General features: G+C 42.5%; 1 long non-coding RNA gene across 1 annotated transcript in view; it reads right to left on the reverse strand.

The window, feature by feature from the left end:
• Positions 1-266: 266 nt before the first annotated feature.
• Positions 267-21,617, reverse strand: part of LOC135234463 (uncharacterized) — a 71,675-nt gene continuing 50,324 nt past the window's right edge. Inside the window, exons 3-4 of the long non-coding RNA XR_010324113.1 lie at positions 2,115-2,229; positions 267-461 (exon numbers count right to left, since the gene is read on the reverse strand). This is a non-coding gene — a long non-coding RNA (uncharacterized LOC135234463). The remainder of the gene's footprint in view (positions 462-2,114; positions 2,230-21,617) is intronic.

Raw genomic sequence — 21,617 nt, forward strand, 5'->3', positions numbered from 1 at the left:
TGCAACAAGTCATTCCGTTATTTGAGTTGGTTTTTAACCCATTGAAGAGGTTTATTGGAATACTCTGTCAGAATTCTAAGCCAGAGTTCTAGAACTCCATTGCTTTCCATACCAACAGTGATTGGTACATTAGCATTAGAATGTTCAGGAAAGAACATTCTAATCACATATTTGTGCTCTCGCACCTTAAAGGGTTAAAAGGAGTACATTTCAGGACAGATAAAGTTCAAGCAGAAACAGAATGGTAAAAAGAGTGACCGGATGAGGTAAGAGGGAATGTTTAACAGCCATACGTTTAAAAGTGTACTGTACTATCTGTTTGTCACAAAATGTGTCATTTGTGTCATTGATTTGAGTTTGCTTACCCTCAGCGTCTTTGATAATAGTCTCCAGCTGGTGAGATCTCGGGAGACTCTCAGGAGAGTTGTTAGACGGGCCCGTAAGCGTTCTTGGAAAACAAACTACCAAATACAAGAGTACAAAAACAGAAAAGAAAATAAAAACCAGAGGAAAGACAAATACGTTCCAAAAATTCAACAAAATCCAAGGTAATGAAGAAACAGGTGCGGACAACACAGGGGAAGACATGTGTGGGACTAGATCAGAGGTTCGCCACCCTGGTCCCGGAGGCATGCAGGGTCTGCTGGTTTGCTCCATTACTCAGCACTAAATCCAGCTATTAAAAGCAGTTGACTCCAACATTAACACACATCCACTGGTTTCTTGGGTCTGAACTGGTTTCTGTTTTCAAGGTTAAAACAAAGGCCATCACAGCATGTGGCCCTCCAATACTAGAATTAATATTGTTTCTCAAGATGTATTCTACTGATTGTGCACCAGGTGTCGCTATAGACACTCAATATGGATTAATGGGTTCTAAACGTTCTTTCCACCTTAACTCCACTATAACTGTTTAGAGCAGTTTCAAAACATGGTCCTGGGGATCCATTTGTATTCTGGTCTATATTGAGCCAATCAACAGATCAATTAAGGGTGTTGTAAAAAGCATTCATATAACATACATATTCAGCACCATGCAGGTTTACCCCATTGCTCTGGGAACTTTTCATTTTCCACATAGTTGAAAGTCAGTGACCAGGAGACTGCGCACTTCCAGCAATTACTACCCCACTGATTTCACCTGCCATTGAGTAATCAATTTACATCTGGGAACTGACCGATGGTTAAAAGTTCTGGGATTTGATTATGGAACATGTATTTTTCACGGATCCTGCTTTTTCTGATTCAAATTTTTTAAACCTCATTTTCTTCACAATTTGTAATACCCAGTAGTTTACAGTCAAGTTCATACTGCAGTCTCCCCAGCTGGTGCAGGAACGTGCAGAACACGGATACTGAAATCTGTCCCTCGAGGCCAGTAGTACTGCTGGGTTTCACGCTTCCCTTCTAATCAAGACTGGAACACCAGGTGAGCAAAATCTCTGGCCAATCAGAGCTAAAATTGATCAATTTTCAATCAATTATTGATCAGGTAAGAAAGAAACTCAGCAGTACTATTGCCCTCGGGGGCCAGGTTTGAGTATCACTGGTGTAGACAGAAACACTGAAGCTAACAAGCCAAGCTTGTGTACAGACATCAGTCACAGGAGGACACTTCCTATGTAGCTTCAGCAAGCAGCCCGCAGGCAAGCGACCAGCAGGGGGTGCTAGAGAGCAATGAGAAGCAGAACCTGGACAAGTGAAGTGTCCCTGACCCTGGACAGCATTACTGTTAATAATGCATCGCCCTGTGAGGCTACTGGTCACTGCCGGCCTAAAGATGGCAGTCATTCAGCAGACATTAAAGCCTATAAAGCACAACTGAGAACAGTTAGTAGCGAGTCACAGTTCAGAGGTCAGGATGTGTCAGCTGACCTACTACACAGCCCCAGTGCCCAGAGAAATCCATACCAGGGCACCTCACTGCCAGGATACACTACCAATGCAACCTTGCTTCAGTGTGATGGAATTTACAGTATATATCTATACAGCAGGTGAACATGATCTTCTCACAACGCTAGAGGGCGGTATTGCCAAGGGAACAATCACATGGAGAGACAGGTAAAGTATGAAAGATGATCGGCTCTTCGTACATCTCGACAAACTGTACTTACTGGGGAAGGCTGATCCAAAGGTCCCAGTCTAATGGAAGCTGTGTACGCCGCTGATCTTTTGTCTGCTTCAAATCTACTTCAAAATGGAGTCTGTTATATTCCTTCATGCAAGGGTCTGGTGAGGCAAAACACGAACATCTGGCAAGTATAGGGAATATATTTCTGTGCAACCTTCAAGAAACAAAATCTTAATGACTAAAACAATCGATATATCTTATTTCTCCTTTGATTACATTACAGTAAATTACATATATATCTATTATAATACACTCCCAAGCCAAAACGGAATACATTCCAAGAGTAGCTTACCAACGTACCCTAATAGGGGGCAGTATTCTCTTAAATTCTGACGCTGGCAGGAGGGTGTGGTCCTTCAGAATCAACGGAACAATATAGTTGCCACTAGCTAGCATGTCACAACTGAAGCATGGATCTGTGCTGTCAAGCACTAGTGCCAGTTAGTGGATCCACCCCACCCTCAGGTGAAAGACGGTATTCAGTTCAAAGGCACTTTCCCACTTGTTTCAATTATGTACAGGACACAAACTTATTTTCCAGTTCTCTCTTCAAAAAGAGTCCTTATCTCAGAAGAACTTTCTGGTAAAATGATGGTTCACTTATATGATGCCATATATAATCTGTTGCATGTATTGCAATATGAAATATATAAATATAACATATAAATACATTTTTGCAAATAGGTCAACAGTAAGTTTAAATTTCAATTGTAGCTTACCATGGTTCTCCATTGGGGGGCAGTGTTCTCACTGTTGACACAAATGGGAGAGTGAGGAACTTCATGTTGTTGGAAACCCGCAAGAGCACAGAACTTTATTGTCTCCGCTAGTTATTATGTAGGGTATGAAGCATGACTCTTTAGGCAATTATGCTGCAGTGCAATCGGGTCCGCCCATCCCCGCAGTGAAGGGCTGCATTACACTCATCAGATTAAATTCTTTAATCATCGCTGGGCAGCTGCTCAAGTCGAGTAATACTAATTATCTTAGGAGCATTATTTGTAGATGTGTGTTGCTACTTGCACTTAGTAGACAGGAAAAGGGCAAAAGTTAGAAAGTCCCGACACATTTTAAGAAGGTAACATCAGAGCTAATGGAGTCATTATTTTTCATTATTTGTGCCGTGAGTCAAGGTGTGGTTTCGGTTGACAGGTAACTTCTGCTACAGGCAGAAGAAACACAAAGCAGCAAAGTGAATTTTCCATTTCGACACTGACGTTCTTCTGTTGGGCCCACATTGCAACAATAATATTTTCAATGGTATGCTGTCTGACAAAGCTGTCATTGTGTTCACAAAGACAAGGAAGGATTAAATATGCCAAATTTGAAATATGTGCACATGCCTTCAGCATAAAATCATTCCATTTTTAAACAAACATTTATTTTACCAGAACGCTCTGCTGAGATACAGACTCTCTTATGCATGAATTGGTTTCAAGTTTTACCATTAACTGACCAGCAAATGACCAGGGAAAGCGCTTCCTGCTGCTTGTAAAGAGGTTGCATGTGTAGGTATAGGCATCACCAGGAAATATCTTGTGGTTGTGTCAAACTAAATTTTTGTTAGTAAAAGACAAATGACACTTGACTTAACCAGTGCAAATTTGGTTCATGCTTTGGGTTTCTATTAGTTGTTCATCACCTGTATATGCTTTAAGTTTGTCTTTTTGCCTGTATGGTTTCTTCGAATATAAGATAAACAAAAAAATAAAAATCATATAATTTAAAATGTCTGTTAAAAACAATAGATATCAATAATGTGCTGTACAAAACCCTTATTTCATTTCAAATTTTCACAGATTAACATGATCTACACCCTCCATGCCTTCATTATAGCTGATTTGTTAAATATAAATCACATCTTTATCACACAAAATGAATGACACTTTCATTACTAAACGTCATCTAGAACAGGTAAATTGCAACCATTAACCATATATATTGTTTATATTTTTTGGAACTGAGATAAATACATAGAGCATGTTTGGATAAAATGTATTACTATGTTGCTTTAAAATCCTAATAAGCTCCTGTGTATATTTGACACATATTGTATTCACAGGTGCATATTGTATTCACAGGTGCAGAAACTCCGGAATCTGAAAGTACCGCTTTTAAAATCACGTAAATCCGCGAAAAACCGCAGCTAAAAACCTGGATCAGCTCCTGTTTGTGGCTCCAAGACAGACGCGCCAGAACCCGCGCTCGTTAAAGACAGCGTGCCTGAGAACCCGAGCATGTTAGCCTGGCGCTCGGTAAATACGGCGTGCCTGAGAACCCGCGCACGTTAGCCTGACGCTCGGTAAATACGGCGTGCCTGAGAACCCGCGCACGTTAGCCTGACGCTCGGTAAATACGGCGTGCCTGAGAGTCCGCGCACCTTAGCCTGGTACTCAGTAAACACTGCGTGCCTGAGAACCCGCGCACGTTAGCCTGACGCTCGGTAGACACTGTCACGGAGTACCTGAGAACACAGGTACGCCAGCAGAAACCGGCCATAAAGTTGTTTTGTGTTCGGTGGATACCGGGTGGCTCAGTAGCCGAGGGCTGCTGTAGGCGTGAGGAGAGGTGTCCTTCGTGTTCAAGCATGTGCGGTGGTATTAGCGTCAACGTGAATACGGACTGCAGTTTGTTCTTACTGATGTCTCCTAAACAGCACCAGCTGAAGGGACAATATCCTGGTCCTACACATTTCTCCTGTTTTTTGCTAAATAAAGATGTCATATTTATGTATTATTGTATTATTATGTATTGTATTATTACACAAACTGTACCTCTGACACTAAAAACCTCTGGGACCCTAAAAGTGTACCTCTGGGACCCTAACAGTGCCCAAATGCACCCTAACAGTGCACATATGCACCCTAACAGCACACCTCTAGGACCCTAACGGCACACCTCTGGGACCCTAACAGCACACCTCTGGGACCCTAACAGTTGTGGTAAGTTATGTTATTTGGCCTGAACTGTAAGTTGCCATTCTTTTCCTCCAATTTGCTGTAAGTGAATCCACTCAAAGCCGTTATGCAAGCATGCATTCAACTTTATGGTATTTTAGCTTCCATAAAACAGGTCAATGATCGCATCTACTCACCAATGTATTTGATAACACAACATCTTCACCTGTCCCTTGTGCACAGTAAAATATCCATAATTAATTCAACTCTAATAGTGTTAACTAACACATAACATTTGGTTCCACTCGGGAATGTGGGACCAAATGTCATTTGTAAAGACTTGAATTAATACTGTTAAGAGTTGAATGAATACTGGACATTTTACTGCGTGGAAATGCCTGAAGTTAATTACACGTACTGTACACATGACAAAATCTTTCCAACAGCAATCAGCCCATTGTCTCTTGTCACCCGCCTTAATTAAATGGGCTGAACAATTAATAGACATGGTAAAACAAAATCATTGATTATGATCATTTAGGGCCTAATGGAACTTGTCTTCACTTGAGATCACGTTGCAGAAGCGCCTATGGCTTGCAGTCCCATCGTCATCAGACAGCATGGTCTGTAAACGTTGACCTTACGCCTGCACAAGCCCACCCTTCATGCCCACACTCCATCTCTCTCAGGCCAGCCCTGCTGTCGTTATCAAACTGCGAGTGTCACAGTCGGGCCGAGGAATTTCAGCGGAACTGTGACGTGTGCACTGTAGCTCGAGCATCGGTTTATTCCAAAATGAAATGAGCGCATCGGAAGCCAGTTTGACAGACGTTTAAAAGTAGACGGGACGTCAGATAAATTAAGCGAAGCTTTTCTCCCTCCTGCTTTGGAGCTACGCCCAGTGGCCTAGTTCGCCTATGCAAAGAAACGGGCCTGTGTGGAAGGCGCTCAACGGGAGCTGCTTTGGTATATGTGCAACTGCTGAAATGGTCAACGGCCTTCCCAGGATCAGGGGGCTAAATCTCATTCCCTGCAGACTACACAAGCACGCAGGCACACACACCCACACACACACAAACACAGAAACTCACACACACACACACACACACACACAAACAAACACAGGCATTCACACCCACACACAAACACAGACACATAAAAAACACAAGAACGTGCACACACACACGCTCAGTTGAGAGACATAGTGAGGACCACATGAAGGTTAGTCATGTCCTAATACGTGAAACCATAGAATTGAAAGACAGTATAATTTCTTTTTCTCATCACTGTATATACACCGATCAGCCACAACATTAAAACCACCTGCCTAATATTGAGTCGGTCCCCCTTGTGCCGCCAAAACAGATCTGACCCATCGAAAGTTTTTAAAATCATGTGGAAATAATTAATCCTCTAAAAATATCTTAGCTCCTTATAGCCCTGTAGCAACTAATAATGTAATAAAAACCAATAATGTAATAAGTAGTAGTAGTAGTGTACTTTATTGATCCCCGGGGGGAACTTGCACTGTTGCAGCATCAAAGACAACAAAGTAACACAATCAGATACAAATTTACAGCAGATGCAAATATACAGTAGATACAAATATATACAGAAATCCAAATATACCAGAGGACACCTTCAGAGGTGGAGTCCATGCCTTGACGGGTCAGAGCTGTTTTGGCGGCACGAGGGGGACCTACACCATATTAGTTAAGTGGTTTTAATGTTGTGGCTGATCGGTGTATAGTAACCGCTCCACATTTTGTATTTGAATAATTGAGAGGCAATGTAATAATGAAAAACGTGTTTCTCCACTCATGCATGCTCTGTAGGAGACAGAACATTATGAACTCTTACATAAGGAGCCTGATGGGGGGAAATTAAACCTGCAGTGGCTTACGGGCTGTTCCTGGTTCTGGCAGTGGAAGAACTGCCGTAGCTGTCAGCTTGAATGAGACAAAATGGCCTGGGTGATCCCCAGCGTAAAACGATAATGCCCGACAGGCCGGGACAGGCAGTAGAGTTCTGTCCCGAGGCCTCCCGGCTCAGGGGTTCGGCACGCGGTGAGATGGGGGGTGGGGGGGGGGGGGCGGGATGGAGGCGGATGGTACCTTCTCTGCCTGAGCTTGGATACCATTTGCAGGCACCTGTTCCAGCCTGCCTTGCCACGACTCATCTCCACGTGGGACCGGGGCGGGCCGCCCACAAAACTGCAGCGCTCACCACGCGCACCGTGGGCCCCCACCTGCGAGACGGGGAAGGTGGCGGACTGGCGGTTCAGACATGCGCATTGCGAACCTGGTCCTGAAGCAGTCCCTTGCACGTGGTTTCTTATCCAATTTACTTAATTCATTTTCATTCCTGAGGAATACACAGCTGATAATTGCTTTTAATTAGAGTCATTTAATGCCTAATGAACATTGATTAACCTTCTTAAGGAAGATGGGAGAAAGAGACATTCATGTTACAAGTAAGGGATAATCCACTACGAAGAGGTCAGCTATCGAGAAATAATGACCGACACAGAGGGGAAGGGGTTGCCTCCACGAAGGTCATTATTTCTCGATAGTTGACCAATTAAGAGTGGACAATCACACTAATTACACGGCTAATTATCTTACAAAAGAAAGCGATTAATAATTTGAGACAAAATATTGATTTAAAGTGATGTTTTTGAAGGAATATGAAACTAATTTCCCATGGCGTTCTCATAGATAATATAGGTCTATGTGGGAGTATTGGCTGACGGGGTATGCGACACGAGGCGAGTTAACACAAGAAACGGACTCTTCTTTATGTCGATGACATAACACCACTGTACAGCTGTACAGAGAACAACTTTTGTGCACTACCTCTGTAGCCTATTTCTGGCTCACCATCACACTCCTCACACTGTCACTGTCATAGATATTCATTTCCTCCCCAGAATCTGATTCACCCTCGTACCTCTAATAACATTGCTAACACTAGGTCAGTTTTCGCTTCGTCATTTTGTACAACTTTATATGACTCGGTTGTAGCCAAGCTAACTGAATATACTGTATGGCTAGCATGTCAAACTGTAGAAATTGTAATAATAACGATTAGATTTACAAGGCAACGCTAGCGTGTATAATGGCATGGCAGATTAATGCAGAATTCTCACTGACTCTGGTGAGTACGCATGGGGACCTGCCAGATCCCAACTGTCCGTTTTATGGCCATCCATCCATTATTATTATTTAAAATAGGGCACTTTGTCCATTGGAGTAGGTAGGCTACCTACTCTGAAATCAGTCAAATCCTTAATGCTGAGTGTGAAAATCTTGTCGTCGAAACTGAACAAATGAAGAGTTCAAGGACAAAGCAAACGGTTATGAGCGAAACAAGAATTGTGCTGACACTAACACCTGTTCAAGTCCTGGAACACAGGTGGTAACGACCTTAATTAATCATGAGACTGGTCCAGAGGAAAATTAATATAGATTAGGGGTAGGCTACTTTGGGACTAAAGGTTGAGAAACAGTGGTCTACTGTAACTGGTCTACTATCAGTTGTGATCCTCATGCCACCCTAAAGGTGTACTGTATGTAGGCCTAATGCAGATAATGTACCAGGGTATATAAGTTTGTCTGGATAAGTGAACCTGCTAAATTTAGCCTAGATATAAATGTCATAGTTGGTCATTCATACTCCAGTAGCACACCAGAAGTTTGAATGCAGGAAACTCGCACTCAAACAAAGACTTTGCCTGCACTTGGTTTGCCCACAGAGCAGTTTACTCATTTTTTACCCCTCCAGGGTTACTGTTGCTCTTAACCACTGATTTATGCACTTGTTTTCTCATCATAAGTTATATAAGAGCATCTGTCAAATGGCAGTAATGCAATGTCAATGTGATGATGGTTTTCTCAGTTCACATCGCAGAACTGAGCAGATCAGAAGTCGCTAGCATTCCGTTAGTCCAGAATTCCACACAACTCACAAACTACTTCCCATCTATGCCTAAGGGCGTTTTTTGTGCACCATAATCAAAACTTATGACATTTTGACATTTACCCAGCTCAGATTTACAGTTCCCGTTTTGCTGTTCTGGGAGGGCGTGTCTTGCAATTTAAGGCAGTGGTATTAAAACTCAACCTTGGGTCATGCCCCTGTGTGCCCTTTCTTGTTAGTCCCAATCTTGTGATCTCAAATTGTTCAAAATTTTTTACTTATACTTTTTTCCCATGACACTTATGCATCATTTAGTTTCAATATCTAGTTGCCCACAGTTTCAGCAGTTAGGTCCCAGCTTATTTAACCTGACAGTCTATAATTTAAACCAATGATCCCTAATTATTTTTTTTAATTATTTAACCTTGATTTAAACATAAAAACCCCATTGAGATCCAAATCTCCAAGGGGGACCTGACATAAAAGACACAGTTACACAAGACAGTAGACAAACGAGTTACCAACATCAAATGGGGAATGAGACCTCTGTGTACAGTAACCGTGAATAAAAAAGCGGAGCAGAGGTTAAAGGCAGGAGCATATTTCAGTCACAGAGTCATGAATTACATCTTTAAAGTCAGCAATTGAAAGTAATTTGTCAAGTTTAAGATTTTTTTGAAGATTGCTCCAACTGTAAGGTGCAAAATAACTGAAACCATGCATGTAAAGCAGGTCTACATAGTCTAATAAGGGTTTTTTACAAACAAATTTGCTGAGTTTTCTCTTCATTAAGAGAAACTAATAACTAAAACAAGATTCATTATTTTCAATGCACTTGCCATCTAGAGTGGTGATTTTCAAATCATCAATGGACTGAGAATGAGACCGTGAAAACACTAGGCAGTTAGTTATGTTTTATGACTGCTAAAAATTAAGACAGAACAACTAGTTGGCATAAAAATATACACCCAAGACACATATAAGTGGAGAACCCCAGCTGGAGTGTGGAAAGAATTTAGGATGCTTCATAGCAGTGTGGACATATTCATGCATTTTTTCTGGCTGATGCTGTAACCCACCAGTTAGTCAAAGGGATTCATAGATTTGCTCAATTAAAAATGTTGCCCCTTCTAAAGGAATGATGTATCATAAAGCACATTGCAGAAAATTAAAAGCATTAGTTCCTGGCTTTTCAACATGAGGTCTAGGGACCCCTGGGGTCCTTGGCCAGATTTGATATGCAGTGACTGTACGTAGATTAGGGAAAATATTTCAGACGTTAAAGAAATGAACATTTTTCTCATGTGAGCAGAACAGCATAAATCAGATTCCACGTCAAGATGTTCCAGACTTCATTGTCAGGTGACCATCTGAGGAAATTCAACACAACATTTCTGACCTGAAGCTTTATTTCACCAGATTTTGCAAAATAATTAGCCAAACACGATGAAAGAACTGTTGGGATAATGTCAGGATAAATGTCACTATCAGTTTTACATATAGCTGACTGCTAATTTTAGGCCAGCCATGCAGCATGGATTCTTCTTGCTGAGCCCCAGATAACTGTGATTGACCATTAGTCACCCCGGATAACTGTGATTGGCCCTCAGTAATCCCAGAGACATGCAGTTGGTTCTCAGTTCACCCGGAGACCTATTATTAGACCTCAGTTGCCCCGGAGCCCAGTGATTGGCCCTCAGTTGCCCCAGAGACCTGTGATTGGTCCTCGGTCACCCAAGAGTCCTGTTATTGGACCTCGGGTGATCATGATTCTGTTACCTTCCCTGCTAAACCCTGGGCTGTGGCACAGGTCAGCATTGGCAATGGTCTATGGAACTACAGCTTAACAGGTTGGGCACACGTGCATGACAAGGACAAGCATCAGGAACACAAGAAACCATGATGACCTCCCTATATGGAAAATTTCATTGAATGAAGAAAAAAGTATCAAAAACAAAAACCTCTAAAGCCATTTCACAGCCAAGTGACCCCCAGAATTCAACTGAAATGTCCCGGTAATCCAGGGGTGAGTTGTATTTACAGGGGAGTTATGGGAACCCTTAACGATGCTTCAGATTCACAGCTTTCTCCTCCACAATGCCCCAAGGCTTCAGCGAGTGAATGCATCCCACAATGCCTCACGCTGGACTGTGTACACACACTTATGTAAACCTACTGCCACTCTCTAAATCACCAGTGCCACCACACCCCAATAGGGCTTCGTGGCTTCGTCACATAGATTTCCTTTTGTCTTTGCTTCATTGTACAAATGACAGTGACACCTTTCATTTTAAAGGGAGGAGGGGATTCTTTTGTTTGTGCTTTGGGAAGGGCAGGTGTCAAGTGCCTTTGCTGCACGAAACTGATGGTAGAGGTGGTGAGGGTGATGTTGCCTTAAATGGTGAAACATTTTCCATGCACCTCCCTCCATAAAATATCTCTGCGGTTGCATAAACCGGTTTCGCTGTTCATTAAAAAGTTCTTCTCAACCCTCATATCCTTGATAGATGCTTTTAGTGTATAGACTGAGCACATCTAAACAGGCTCGGCCACACCCTCTTTACACACCGATTCTTTCTCGCAGCCACTCAACAGTCATGTCTCTGCGAGTGAGCGATCATTCAAACGATCCAAACGAATCGCATAAACGAATCTGACGCAATTAAATCGAGTGAATCATGTGAGTGAACATGCTTTCTGCCACACTCAGTCTCTCCTGCGATCTCTGATCTTCGGGTGAGCTTTGGTCCTCAAACTGCAAACTCCAAACGTGTCAGGGCATTAGAATTAAAAGTTCGACGAGCCGTGCGTCGACTCCACTACCCGGAGCTGTCATCTGCTGGAGGTGGAAGCGTTTTCATTGCCCGACCTACGCCCTCCATTTTAAGGAGAACAAGAAATCATAGTGTCAGATAGGAATTCCACCCATGGCACAATCTGTCAGCCCATGATTCAGACAGAGTGCACTGATGAGCGTGCGATACGTTATGTTGCATAACTTTACACTACTCCGCTTCTGCTCGTGGAGAGGGGGGCGTGGCTTTATCAGGTTAGGGTGGGGCCAGTAAGTAAAGCGTCCTCAGAGGCTGTCTGTCTGTTTCCCCTAGCAGGCATCTGACCAAACTGCCTCTCTGGCAAGGGCCGATGTCACCCAGGAGGCCAGACCCCTGCACTCTCAGAAATAAAGGCACAGTGGAGGTACAAATTTTTTGTTTTTCAAGGAACAAATTTCCCAAACGTACCTTGAAGGTACAGTAACTTTCTATTTTGAGTACCTTTCACATGCAAAAAAGCTACAAGTGAATCACGTACTGCCGGCTAGCGGTTCAAGTTAATATACCTATAGGGTGCCACCCCAGCGATGTGCATTTGTACCATTTCAGGCCCTTTTTTGTACCCGTTTTATGAGAGCGTCCTGGTGGTCCGTTAAGCTCTCCATTCACTGCTCTCTTTCCCCAAAAATGGCTCGGTGTGCTGGGCGCACTTGGGGGGCAAGCTGCTGAGCACACGGTGAACTTGTGTGCAGCGAGGGCTACGCTGAAGCCCCCCAGGTGAATTCTCATTGCGAAAAGCCATCAGATGATGGAACCGCCCAGGCGGGTGCATTAATTCTGAATGCTTCTCAGGTAAAAAGGTAAAACTTTTTTTTTTGAAGAAGTTCCAAATTATGCAACAGAACAAATCTGCAAGATCAGCCCCGTGCTTGCAAATGTCGCATGCATTTTCTTAGCTTTGAATTTTTTGATGCCTCTCTTTGCATCAATCAAATCAGTATGCAGCCCTAGCGCAATGTGCTAGATTTTCCCAAGGCCTTGGTTTGTTTCTTCTCGATTAAGCAGCGAGATCGTGAGAATCCGCGAATGTAGTTCATCCTGCAGCGCAGGTTGCGCTGTTCGGAACATTCAGCCGTTTGTTTGAAACTATAAAAACCAGTTACAGCAGGTGTGGCCGACCTCGGTCCTGGAGATCCACAGTTCAAATGAAGCAACCAATTCCACTGTAATGTCACTTAGCCTGGTTTCTTGTGTCTAAATTAGTTGCAGATTTTAAGGTGAAAATAAAAACCGGCTTTTACTTTTTCATATGGTTTCATATAAGTTTCCACATTGGCCTAAATATTGCAATCAAAATTCAACAGTTTTTACAAAGATTTATATTGGCATGACGTTGCAGTATATAGTTTTGTCATTTTTAGTGCATGCATGTGCATGATGTGCTGTTTCAATGCAATTCATTTTACTGTAAGTATTTTACATACTATCTGGTCCACATTAGATCACGTAATATTCCAGAGGCAGACAGTATTCATAATGCAAATGCTGTCATACTGAGTTTAATATGTTGCAGGCAAGAGTGTTTGAAAAACAATAGGTACCCAGGTCAAGTAAAGCAATGCACTGACCAGCTATTGTTTTCTTTTTAAGGGTAAAGCAATATTAACACATTAAGCATGCACTCATAGGGCTTCTACCACTGTTCCTTAAAAAATAATCAGTACTGTACCTGCAAATCACTGGTGTGTGTGTCCCCGCAGGTACATGACTTGTGAAAGGGTCAAAATGAAAAACTAGATCCTGCAGGAATGGCAAATGAGTGAGAGAGGTGCGTGATATTTCGAACGGAACCTGCTTTGTGTAGTAAACATCAAGCGAGGCAGTCAATGCCAAGCTGAAACCTGGTAATGTACTGTAAGGTGCGTGGCCATCTGACGTGTGAAGAGCAGAGAGCCCACTGAACGAATGCGTTCGCTACAAATCCCTCAGACCCAGAAATTAATTAAATGCAAAATGATTGTTATATAAGGTGCTGAACCAAAGATACATGCCTGGAAGTTCACTCAAAAAAAGCTGAGTGAAAAAACCATCCAGCCAATGAATAGATGACCTATGGAAATTCTATGAGACCCTGCGGGGTACTTGCCAGTAACCGTTGGTGAGAACTTCTCTTATAATACATTCTGAAGTACAAATTAAAATGGATGGATTTTGCAAAGCAGCAGTGCCAGCAATTTGCCTGCCTCAGAGGCAATGTGATTTTGACAGCATATTCAGTGAATAGAAGGCTCACATTGATGTGCCTTTGAAATGACATTATGCTGCAGGAGATCGCTAAAGTATTGAAGGATGCACAGCAGTCGCAAAGTGTCTCCCATCTTACAATATGTGTCTTTTAATTCAACAATAAGTGGGAAAGGTGAGCATTCTAATCTTCTTCAAATGATCCTTTTAATGGTACTATACTGTGCATTCCTATCACATGATTCAATTGGCTCCAGGCTGAAAAGTATAACAGTTCCCCTAATAAATAAACTGCAAGGCCTTTCTATCTGAGTAGAGAGAGATTTAAAAGTTTAATTATATTTTTAAGGAGGTTGAATAACCATCTGAACAAAAAGAACAGAGTTTAAAAAGTTTGATGTCTTTTTTTAAGGAGGTTCAATAAGATTGGTTGGGGGTGAATTTCACAATGACTGACAATTTTGGGGTGCTTTCTCACCTAAGAGTCTGATTGCTTAGTCTAAACCAGAATGATATTGGTACATTGTTGTTTTTTTTTCTTGGTACGTAATGCTTTCACACAGCTCCAAACCAAGTGGATCAGGATTTGTCCGCAGGTCACATGTTTGTAGATGTCATTTGTTCATTGGTCAGGAATTAAGCAGGGACACACAAAAAAAAAAAAATTATGGAATGCCGTTTCGTTGTTGCATTTATAGTCGCCATCCTCCTTTGGTGTTCTTACCAAAGGTGGAGTTATGTGGAGGATGAATGGGAAAGACTGCAGGACTTACACATGCATTCCAAAGCAGATGCGCTGGCATCATACGCAGACACGAGCAGTGAAGGCTGTTTGTGTTGAGATGATATTACAACCTGTTCACAACTGTGTTGGGATGAAGATGACTTCGGTACGCATAAGCCAGGTGCTGACAAATGAACGGATGACAAATGTCTATGTAGCTAGTGCTACACTGTTCCTTGCAGATTAATTAATAACATACAATTTATCAAAAGTAAACTATTTAGGCTACACAAATGAAAAAAGGTTAATTGTATAATTAACCATTACCATAATCTTTGAAATGGCTTCACCTGAAAATAATTATTTAATTGTAACTTAATTATGTACATTTAATCACAAATGTACGTTTCAATCTGAGAATCAGTAGGCATCTGAAATCTTCTGGGCTTCACATTGATCTTTGTCCACTCATGTTTTGGCTTACAAGTGCATTGGTGCTGCAGACAGATCAACAGAAGAGCTATATCATCACTAGCCTACTATCTCAACCTATGTCAGGAGCTGCAGAGTGCAAGAGTACATTGAGGAGTAGAGCTTTAGCTAGCCACACCCACTGTAGCCACAGCCAGATGAACCGCATTCACAGCAGCCACACCCACAGCAGCCACACCCACATCAACCACACCCACAATGCCCACACTCACATCAGCCACAGCTCATGTATAGAACCCTTTGATGCACACAGACTTCCAGATCCAAGACTGCTGGAGATAGAGAAATGAAATAAACAAGTGTTTATACTACTGTATATCAGAGGTACATTAGTCACTTCAGTACAAAACTGAAGAATCATTTAAGCTGTTTAATAACTGACATGAAATTCTAGTTGAAAGTCTGGTTGAGGCAAAATGTCATTTCATTTGTTTAGTAAAACAATGACCAGCAATTGTTAACAGTGGCCAAGACGCAGCAATAAACAAACTTCTGTAGAATTTGATTACCGTTTCTAGTCGTAAGTCAAGCTCGAATCATTTATAAACATTCCTTTCTTGCTTCTAATCATCTCTTGCTTTTAATCATCTCTAATGACTATAAATATGTCTGTTTTTTTATTTTATTTGGCTTATACAGACGCAATATATATATATATATATATATATATATATATAATCTGCACCTTAATTGTGTTCATCCAATACCATCACACTTCCATACTGCCCCCCTTGCGCAATGGAGCGCAGGCGGCACCTCCCCCAAATATGCGGAATGCTCACTTTCTATTCTACTGTTGGAGTAAACACAATGACGCATCATCGAGTGCAACTCTGCCAATCCAAACGCCTCTGCTGGAATGTCTCTGTGCCCGGGAGGAACGCATGGCCTTTCTGCAGACGATCTGCCCCACGCCAACCTGAGGACGGCAGGCCCTGGCACCAGCAGCAGTTTGGAGCAGGGGCATGTGGACCCTGCAGATTCCTCATCGGGTTTGCCGATGTCCTGGCTGCTATTGTTTTGTTGATCCTGACTCTATTTATACACAAGTTTCACCTTATACAAGATCATCAAAAAAAAATTATGTGCTATATCTGTAATTGGGTATTGACATTCCTGCCCTCAACAGTGCAGTACATTCTTGTATGTTAAAGGATCCATGCATCCATTATCTATACCTACTTATCCTAGGCAGAGTTGCGGGAGGTGCTGGAGCCTATCCCAGCATGCATTAGGCGAGAGGCAGGACTACACCCTGGACAGGCCACCAATCAATTGCACACAAACCATTCACTCACCATTCACTCACACACTCATACCTATGGGCAATTTACGTGGAGACGAGGATAACATGCAAACTGCACACAAAAGCACAGGCCGGATTCTAGCCCAGGACATTTTTGCTGTGAGGCAAGAGTGCTGCCCACTGCACCAGCGTGCTACTCACTGCACCAACGTGCTACTCACTGCACCAACAGTGCTGCCCACTGCACCAACGTGCTACCCACCTGTTAAAGGAGCATTTTTTTTCAACCCATTTTTTCCTCCATGCTGATTGATAATAATTATTATTTTGTCACATCTTTCTTTGTGGAGCTTTGGTCACTCCGTGAACTGCTCCACTCTGCTTTGCAAATGGCTTTGCAATGCAGTCTAATGGGGCCAGGCCATAAATTAAACTTCCTCAAAATAATGACTGCATTGCCTGAAGGGGACATTCATTTACATGATTTTCCATCAGTCCATTACTGGCCATTTGGTGACTCAATTGACGCACTACTTTTTTTAGCGGAAGCATACATCATTCTCAATGAGAACTACGGCAGGCAGAGAAATGCGCGATGCACTGCCAAGAAAGTTACAGTAGTGAACAATTCTACTAACACACCCCCTGTGCACATGAATACAGCCTGCAACAGTACAAGTAAGGACATGTGTCTACAGTGCAAAACCATTTCAGAAATGAACATTATTATTAAAGTTATTGGAGCAATAACTGCTCACGGTCATCTGTTAAATACATTTGTATATGCTAATCGAGCTTTCATTGGGTGTAAAACCACATTTAGAAGGCATTTCACGGCTTGTTTGCATGGTCCCATTAGACTACATTGGAGTGACTTACGTAGTTCTCGGGGTGACCAAAGCTCCACAAAGAAAATAATAGACAAAATTATTTTCAATACCGATCAGCACGGCGGAATTAGTTAGGAAGAATGGGTCAAAGTAAAAAAAAGAAAAAAAAAAGCTAAAGTTATCCATTAAAATTGCGGCAGTGATCACAATTATAGTGGTTGTTTTGGAGCTGTTGTACCAGTTTTTTGTAGCAGTTATTGAGGTTACTTTGTGGCAGTTATTGCAGTCAATATAAGTCAGTTATTTGTGGTAATTTTTTGGCAATTATTACATTTTGTGGCAATTATTTGTGCAGTTATTCCAATTATTTTGAGGCACTAATGATGGTCATTTTGCAGAAGATGAGGCAGTTACAATGGCCTTCAAAAGTATGGTAATGGTAGAGTGAAATTTGTTATTTTTGCTGTAAAATTTTAAGGTATTTGGATTTGAGATCAGAAGATGAATATGACAAAAGTACAGGATTAATTTCAAGGTCTTTACATGCACATATGTTTTGCCATTTTACAGAAACAGCTGTTTTTGTGTTGAGTCCCCCATCAGCCATGCAAAATTAACCCAGCAGGATCGATCTCTTCCTGAAGTCTTTTTTCTTTAATTGAAGCTTCACATTTGAATAGGGTCTTCAGCTATGCTTTATCTAAAGCCTGTAGAGATCCACATTTGAGAACTTGATCACTGGCTCAGTTTGAAAAATGTGCTAATTATGAGTTTTACATCTCCTTGCTCATATTGTTGAGTGATTTCAAATGTTTTGCATTCTGTAATGAGACACAGTATTCTTCTGAGTTTTTTGTTTTCCTCTGCCACTGGACATCATGCTGAGGGCACTCTACAGGCTCTTTTCTTTTTCATTGTTTCCAGACCATGTGTATATATCACACATCACAGTAATGTACGCACACTGAAAGAATGGGTAATAAGGCCAGCAGATAGAGAGATGCACTGTAATGGTGAGAAAAAAGTTCCGTGCTCTAAAATTGGAGACTCTTAAAAAGACGATACCCAAGATAGGGCAAGTACAGTATGGTATGCCAAATAAAGGTCAATGTAGGGGTTTATGCCAGATTTTAGGCTTGGCCTTGGGCCTGTAGAGGTTTTAGGCAAGGCCTTGGGCCTGTAGAGTTTTTAGGCTGGGACTCGGGCAGTAGTAGTTTTAAGAGGCTTTAGGCTAGGCCTTGGGGCTGTAGAGGTTTTAGGCTAGGCCTTGGGGCTGTAGAGGTTTTAGGCTAGGCCTTGGGCCTGTAGAGTTCTTAGGCTAGGACTCGGGCAGTAGTAGTTTTAAGAGGCTTTAGGCTAGGCCTTGGGGCTGTAGAGGTTTTAGGCTAGGCCTTGGGCCTGTAGAGTTCTTAGACTAGGACTCGGGCAGTAGTAGTTTTAAGAGGCTTTAGGCTAGGCCTTGGGCCTGTAGAGGTTTTAGGCTAGGCCTTGGGCCTGTAGAGGTTTCAGGCTAGGACCTGGGCAGTAGTGGTTTTAAGAGGTTTTAGGCTAGGCCTTGGGCCTGTAGAGGTTTTAGGCTAGGACTTGGGCCTGTAGAGGTTTCAGGCTAGGACCTGGGCAGTAGTGGTTTTAAGAGGTTTTAGGCTAGGCCTTGGGCCCGTAAAGGCTTTAGGCTAGGACTTGGGCAGTAGTGGTTTTAAGAGGGTTTAGCCTAGGCCTTGGGCCTGTAGAGGTTTTAGACTAGGCCTTGGGCCTGTAGAGGTTTTAGGCAAGGCCTTTGGCAGTAGCAGTTTTAGGCTAGGCTTTGGGCAGTAGAGGTTTTAGGCTGGGCATTGGGCGTGTTGAGGTTTAAGGCTAGGCCTTGGGCTTTTAAAGTGGTAGAGCAGGAAAAAGAGTATGAGGTATGGTGAGGTCAGAGAAACGTGGCCTGGAGCAACTCTCATGCTGGTACACTGAGCTTATTCTGCCAAAAAAAGTTAAAACACAGAAGTAAGAGAGCAACAAAATTGCGGACACAGCATGCCTAAAGGACAACAGGACCAGAACAGTACCCTGGTGTACTCTTGCAGTGATCACAATGAGGATATCTCCAGCGAACCTAATACACAGACTGACAGGATAAACGGCGAGCGATTTGGCTGCTGGGTGGCTCACCATGGCAGAACGCTGTGGTGCATGGTCTCATATCAAATCCATAACGTGCCGGTGCTGGCTGTGACTGGTCAGTTCCATAGGGTGAGGCCATCACCAGGTTATGGGAGGGTTCACGTTAGTGGTCTGCGTTTCATCGCAATCTAGCGACCCCTGCTGGTCAATCGGATGACTGTTGACTGCATGTTAAAGCTGCATATGAAAGGTCTTCCTCTGAATCCACTCTATGCGAGCTTTGTTGTAGTCTACGATGTGAAAAGAAGCTTCTGGTGACACTGTGCGTTTCATTGGAGAACCGGGGACGTCCACACTTTCCCGAATTGGTAGCGGGTATGGCGCATGAACGTGGATGCAGTTGCAGACAATTGGAAATTCCAAATTTGGGGAGAAATTGGATATGTATAGCCCCACATAGGGTGCCAAATTTATATATATATATATATATAAAACAGCAATTGATTATACTGTCATAATCAATAAGATGAGATTAACACAGAAGACATATTAAGAGAAATGCAGCAGGGATTCAAAACATATTCACCCCACGTTTTCAGCAGTGGACTTTTATTGCATTGTCAGGGCGAGGCTCGTTAGCATAGCCATCACAGCTGTCTCCATGTTTATGAAAATAAAGGCAGTTTATTCCAGGAAAAGTGAGGTGTGACAGAAAGGCTTACGCATTGACACTATCTTGGCAGTTCGGACGAGGAGGGAGCAATGAGAGAGCAGTTGGCTGCGGGAAAGCAGGCTGAGTCTGCGCAGTCCTGGAACGGTGCGCAGAGAGAATTTGTTGGCCTCTTTCTTGAGTGACTCTTTCTCACGGAACACGGCATTCCGCCTATTCAATGCATGGACAAAGGGGTGACTACCTGTGCACCACCTAACAGCAGACCAGTAATGCGCAGAGAACACAAAGCGTACCCTAAATCCACCTGCACTCACACATATTGGGTGGGCCATTAGCCTGGAGCCATTTTGGAGCCCTGCTTCTGTTTTCGTCCGTGCCAAATGGCTGGAAGGGAGCGAGTGGGTGTGGCTTAATGACAGTGTGGCTTTATCTCAGTTTTCTCCAGCAGAACTGGATCTGACAAGGCCCCATCATATTTTGCAATTTACATTTTAGCTAAGGGGAGAGCTGCAGGTGCTCTTTGCCAGAATTTCCTCACTGAGGAACTGTGAAAGCCTCTGCCAAGTTTCGACGGCTTTACAGTTTGATCAAAGAGCTGTCACACAGCTTCACACTTTCAAATTTTTCCCACTCAAGAGAGAATCATTAAGCTCAGAAGTCTTGCCACAATAAATCAATTAATAAACTACTTCTCAAAGTTGTGAGTAACACATTTCCATTCAATGCTACATATATAAATAAAATTATCGGATACGTTTAAAAGTAAATCAAAGCAATAAAGTCAAATATTTTGTAGTACAGCCCTTAAATGCAATAACTGCATCAAGCCTATGACCCACTGATATCACCATATGTGTGGTATCTTCTTTGTAAATGTTTTTTCCGGCCTTCACTACAGCCACTTTAAATAAAGTTTATATTTATTTCACAGGGGTTCTGCCTGCAGTCTTCTCTTCAGCAATTGCATGCTTGATTTGATTTAAAACAAATGACTGACTTGGCCAGTCCAAAACGTTTCACTTTTCCCACTGACGAATGGTTTACTTGCATAGACAGTGTGTTTGGGGTCATTGTCATTGCAGGATGAAGTGTCGTCCAATGAGGTTTGAGGAATTCCTTTGTACAGAGCCAGAGGAAATCTGTCAGTACACTTCCGAATAAATCCAACTGCTGCCATCCTCCATTGCATCATCAATAAAGACAAGTGAGTGCGTTCAAGAAGAAAACATACAAGCCCAGGCCATAACACTACTTCCTCCATATTCCACAGATGAGGTGGTATGCTTTGGATCATAGGCTGTTCCTAGGTTTCTTCACACTTTCGGCTTTCCATCGTTTGGGTAGGGGTTTATTTTAGTCTCACAAGTCCATAAAACTCTAATCTGGCCTTTTGATTCTTGCTGCTGATGAGAGGTTTGCATCTTGCAGTGTACCCTCCATAATTCTGCTCTCAAAGTCTTCTGCGTATGGTGGCTTGTAATATTTTCACCCCTGCCATCTGGAGACTACTGGTGATGTCACTGACCATTGTTTTAAGGTTTTTCTTTATAGCTCTCAGGAGTCCTTGGCCAACTTGCATGGT

The sequence above is a fragment of the Anguilla rostrata genome, chromosome 11 (assembly GCF_018555375.3).
Source record: "Anguilla rostrata isolate EN2019 chromosome 11, ASM1855537v3, whole genome shotgun sequence".
Taxonomy (NCBI): domain Eukaryota; kingdom Metazoa; phylum Chordata; class Actinopteri; order Anguilliformes; family Anguillidae; genus Anguilla; species Anguilla rostrata.